The sequence below is a fragment of the Rhinopithecus bieti genome, unplaced genomic scaffold, assembly GCF_001698545.2.
Source record: "Rhinopithecus bieti isolate Rb0 unplaced genomic scaffold, ASM169854v2 scaffold_1017, whole genome shotgun sequence".
Lineage (NCBI taxonomy): Eukaryota > Metazoa > Chordata > Mammalia > Primates > Cercopithecidae > Rhinopithecus > Rhinopithecus bieti.
Window position 1 is genome coordinate 15,862 of NW_016803657.1, and position 5,594 is coordinate 21,455.

Below are 5,594 nucleotides of genomic sequence, written 5' to 3' on the forward strand. Positions count from 1 at the left end.
GTCTCGGCCTCCCAAAGTGCTGGGATTACAGACTTGAGCCACCGCGCCCGGCCGCCTGGCTAGTTTCTTAAAACATTTTCTTGGCTGGGCACGGTGGCTCACGTCTGTAATCCCAGCACTTTGGGAGGCTGAGGTGGGTGGATCACCTGAGGTCAGGAGTTTGAGGCCAGCTAGCCAAGATGGTGAAATGCTGTCTCCACTAAAAATACAAAAAAAAAAATTAGCCGGGCATAGTGGTGTACGCCTGTAATCTCAGCTACTGGGGAGGTTGAGGCAGGAGAATCGCTTGAACCCAGGAGGCGGAAGTTGCAGGGAGCAGAGATTGCGCCACTGCAGTCCAGCCTGGGCGACACAGCAAGACCCTGTCTCAAAAAAAAAAAAAAAAAAAAAAGTTATTGTAGAGATGGGGTCTTAATGTTGGCTAGGCTGATCTCGAACTCCTGGGCTCAAGTGATCCTCCTACCTCAGCCTTTCAAAGTGCTGGGACTACAGGCGTGAGCCACTGCGCCTGGCTGCTTGCTTTTTTTTTTTTTTTTTTTTTTTAAGGCAGAGTCTTGCTCTGTTGCCAGGCTGGAGTGCAGTGGCGTGATCTCAGCTCACTGCAACCTCTGCCTCCTGGATTCAAGTGATTCTCCTGCCTCAGCCTCCCGAGTAGCTAGGACTACAGGCGTGTGCCACTACGCCCAGCTAATTTTTGTATTTTTAGTACAGACGGAGTTTCACCGTGTTGGCCAGGATGGTCTGGATATCTTGACCTCAATATCTGCCCGCCTCGGCCTCCCAAAGTGCTGGGATTACAGGTGTGAGCCACCGCTGCCAGCTGCAGCTTGCTTTTTAAATGTCAACTCCGGGGCCCCTTTCCTTGCAATACTTTCCATACATGGTTGTGGACTAATTGGACTTCCTTGTTCTATCTGCCAGCTTCCCTTTCTCCTCCCCTGTTTGACTTGGGGAATCTACCATTCCTCTGTCCCCAGGAGTCCTCAGTGATTCTCCTGGTGTGTGAGGGGCAGGAAGTACCTCAGCAGGGGCGATGTTCAGAAACACTGCGCTGAGCTGGAGTCCTGATTGCCAGCAGCTGGAAGAAACACTTAGACCTGCCGGGTTCCAGCCTCGAGGAAGACATGGCTTTACCTTTCCTTTGCATCCTCTTTGCTGGGGTCACTCGGCTGATTTCTGAACAGACACAGGTTCAGTCTCCCCTGTGGAGCTGAGGCTGCCAGGACGCCTGTGCCTGGAACAGTGGGCAAAGATGTCAGGTGAGAGGGGAGGGCTATGGTTGGCCTCAGGCCCTGGGTGTCTGAACACAGGTCTTCCCAGCTCCTGTTCTGCAGGCTGTTTCCTGATTTATGTTGACAGAGCTGAGGGTGGACCCGACTCTCCTGCCATAGTCTGGTCTTGCTTGGCTTTTCTGCGTGATACCCAGGGAAGCCTGTGGGGCCCAGTGCCCAATACTGTAGTGGGTTTAGCTTCTGCTATAGCTGTTTCCCGAGCGTTAGGAAATTGTCCTCTGCCTCCTAGGTGGCTCCTTTCCTTCCACACAAGCCAGACTTTGTATCTAAGGCTGAAGGGACAGGGCCTGGTTGGAGGGCCGGGGAGAAGCTGCCTGGACGTGTTGCCCATGGTGGGGTTCAGAATGCTGCAGGTGTGCCCGGTGGGAGCATCAGCCAGGGAGAAGTGAGTCCGTGTTGGATCTGGAGCCAGGATGGGGTGCTGACCTAGGAGAATCCACCTGCCACATACCGGTACCTCAACAACTCCCTTGTTTCTGGATGGAGGGGTCTCATGGCCATCTCCCACACAAGACCACCCCTTGTTCTGTGCATGGTTCTGGGAGGCTTTTCTGCTTACATTAGTCCCTGTGGAGGAGGGACCTGAGCGCCCCCTGCCTGTCCTCTCAGGCCCATCTCCTGGCCTAGCTGGCAGCTCCTTGGCCCTGGGGACCAACCACAGCCAGCCACTGCGGTGTGGGAGGCCGGTGTGGGAGGCCGGGGCATTCTCCCCAGGCCTGCACTTCCTGAGTAGAGGGCCCTCAGTGGCCTGGCCCTTGGTTGGCTCAGGGCTGCTTTCCTCTGGCTGTGGGCACAGATGAGGTGCTGGTCTCATAGCCACGGGGCTGCACACAGCAAGGACGTGGCACTGGAAAAAGTATTATCTTGAGTTTTTTCTTTTCTTTTTTTTTTTTTTTTTCGAGATGGAGTTTCGCTGTTGTTGCCCAGGCTGGGGTGAAATGGTGTGACCTCGGGTCATTGCAACCTCTGCCTCCCGAGTTCATGGGATTCTCCTGCCTCAGCCTCCTGAGTAGCTGGGACCCACGCCCAGCTAATTTTGTGTTTTAGTAGAGATGGGGTTTCTCCATGTTGGTCAGGCTGGTCTTGAACTCCCGATCTCAGGTGATCCACCCGCTTCGGCCTCCCAAAGTGCTGGAATAGGCATGAGCCACCACGCCCGGCCTTCTTCTTTTCTTTTTTCTTTTGAGATGGAATCTAGCTCTGTTGCCCAGGCTGGAGTGCTGTGGCATGATCTTGGCTCACTGCAGCCTCCGCCTCCCAGGTTCAAGCGATTCTGCTGCCTCAGCCTCCTGAGTAGGTGGGACTATAGGCACCCGCCACCACACCTGGCTAATTTTTGTATTTTTAGTAGAGACAGGGTTTCACCATGTTGGCCAGGCCGGTCTCCAGCTCCTAACTTCAGGTGATCCTCCTACCTTGAACTCCCAAAGTGCTGGAATCACAGGCGTGAGACCCGGCGCCCAGCCCATTATCTTGAGTTTCCTTTTTTTTTTTGAGACGAGTAGTCCCAGCTACTCAGGAGACTGAGGCAGGAGAATGGCATGCACTGAGAGGCGGGGCTTGTGGTGAGCCAAGATCGCACCACTGCACTCCAGCCTGGGGGACAGAGCGAGACTCTGTCTCAAAACAAACAAACAAACCAAAAAACTGAAAGAGAATAAATTTGTGTTGTTTTAAGCCACTAGGTTTGTGGTGACTTGTTACCGAAGCAATAAGGAAAGTAATGCGTTATGTGGTGCTGTGAGGCCCTGGGGAGGGGCTGGGACCAGCTGCTGGGACCCTCTGCAGGCGGAAAGTGAAGTGAACATACAGCACTTACAGTGGGTGCCCCAGCGAGGACTGGGGTGCTGTGAATTGCTTAGGAGGGGCTCTGTCTGCATTGCCTCTGCCTCTCTGCTTGCTTTCGGCCTTAGAAGGTCTGAATCCTGCAGGTCACTCACAGCTCAACTGATGGCCCTGAGGTATAGACACTGCTCTGCCGCATCAGCCTTTGCTGCCATCAAAGCCTCCCTAGACCACGATTTCAGGGCTGCTGTCTGGGGACTCTTGTGGGTATGATGGAAGGTTCATGTGGGGGCCAAGCATGCCCCTACTTCTGCTGTCTGGGCAGCTGCCCGACTCCCAAGTCTGCACCGAGAATGGTCGCCTAACCCCCATGGGTGGCCCACCCTTCAAGGCTTTTGGCTGGCCATGCCTTCCTGTGAGGACTGTGGCTGTTCCAGGGCCCATGCCATGCCCCTGTTGTCTTAGTCCATTCAGCCTGGCTGCCTTCCCTAAGAGGCAGAGGCAGAAGAGATCGGGTGGGTCTGGAGCCATGTGGCCCTTTGGGGCCTCTGGGCTGTTGTGTAAACTTCCTCTAAGGCTGAGGTTTCACAGTCCCTGAGTCCAACTATGGGGTCTCCTCCTCTCCCTCCACCTGATGGAATCCCATGGACATGGATGTGGGGCCTGGGCAGGTACCAGTCTGGCAGGTTGCTGTGAGGAGGCGTCTGTGCCATGTTGGCACTCTGGCTGCTGCCTGTCACCTCTGTGACTGTCTCTGACATGCAGCCTCAACCAAGCGCCTGTGCTGCCTGTGTCATTACAGGCCCTTGACAGCCAGGACCAGCAGCATGGGACCATTTCCAGGGTGGCAAATTGGGGAGCAGAGAAAAATGTCTGGGGCTGTGCCAGGGGCTCCTGGCAAATCTGCAGGTGGGTTTTATTTATTTAATTTAATTTAATTTAATTAATTAATTTATTTTAAGACAATTTCACTCTGTTGCCCAAGCTAGAGTGCAGTGGTGCAGTCACGGCTCACTGCAACCTCTGCCACCTGGGTTCAAGTGATTCTCCTGCCTCTGTCTCCTGAGTAGCTGGGATTATAGGCGCCTGCCACCGTGCCTGGCTAATTTTTGTGTTTTTAGTAGAGATGGGGTTTCACCATCTTGACCAGGCTGGTCTCAAACTCCTGAGCTCATTATCCACCTGCCTCGGCCTCCCAAAGTGCTGGGATTACAGGTGTGAGCCACTGTGCCTGGCCAAGGATTTATTTTATTTTTTGAGGCGGAGTCTCACTCTTTCACCCAGGCTGGAGTGAAGTGGCATGATCTCGGCCCACTGCAACCTGCATCCCCCGGGTTCAAGCGATTCTCCTGCCTCAGCCTTCCCAGCACCTGGGATTACAGGTGCCTGCCACCACACCCGGCTAATTTTTTGTATTTTTAGTAGAGACAGGGTTTCACCACGTTGGCCAGGCTGGTCTCGAACTCCTGACCTCAGGTGATCCACCCACCTCAGCCTCCCAAAGTGCTGGGATTACAGGTGTGAGCCACCGTGCTCGGCCTGCAGGTGGGTTTAGATGCTTCAGGATAGAGAACCAAAATCCTCACACGGTAAAATTAACAGGACAGATGGAATGGGGATAAGAGAACAGTTATTTACTTATTTATTTATTTATTCTATTTTATTTTATTTTTTTTTGAGACGGAGTCTCGCTCTGTCGCCCAGGCTGGAGTGCAGTGGCCGGATCTCAGCTCACTGCAAGTTCCGCCTCCCGGGTTTACGCCATTCTCCTGCCTCAGCCTCCCAAGTAGCTGGGACTACAGACGTCCACCACCTCGCCCGGCTAGTTTTTTGTATTTTTTAGTAGAGACGGGGTTTCACCGTGTTAGCCAGGATGGTCTCAATCTCCTGACCTTGTGATCCGCTCGTCTCGGCCTCCCAAAGTGCTGGGATTACAGGCTTGAGCTACCGCGCCCGGCTACTTATTTATTATTATTATTTTTAGATGGAGTCTCATTCAGTCACACAGACTAGAGTACACTGGCTTGATCTCAGCTCACTGCAACCTCTGCCTCCCAGGTTCAAGCTATTCTTGTTCCTCAGCCTTCTGAGTAGCTGGGATTACAGGCATGCACCACCACAGCCAGCTAATTTTTATATTTTTGGTAGAGACGAGGTTTAGCCATGTTGGCCAGGCTGGTCGTGAACTCCTGACCTCAGGTGATCTGCCCACCTTGGCCTCCTAAAATGCTGGGATACAGGAGTGAGCCACTGTGCCTGGCCAAGAGAACAGTTATTGACCACCAAATAAACCGTCATTGAAAAGAGCTGGGCAACGCCGGATGTGGTGGCTCATACCTGTAATCTCATCACTTTGGGAGGCCGAGGTGGGCGGATCATCTGAGGTCAGGAGTTCAAGACCAGCCTGAACAACATGGAAAAATCTCGTCTCTACTGAAAATACAAAATTAGCTGGGCATGGTGCTGCATGCCTGTAATCCCAGCTACTTGGGAGGCTGAAGCAGGATAATCGCTTGA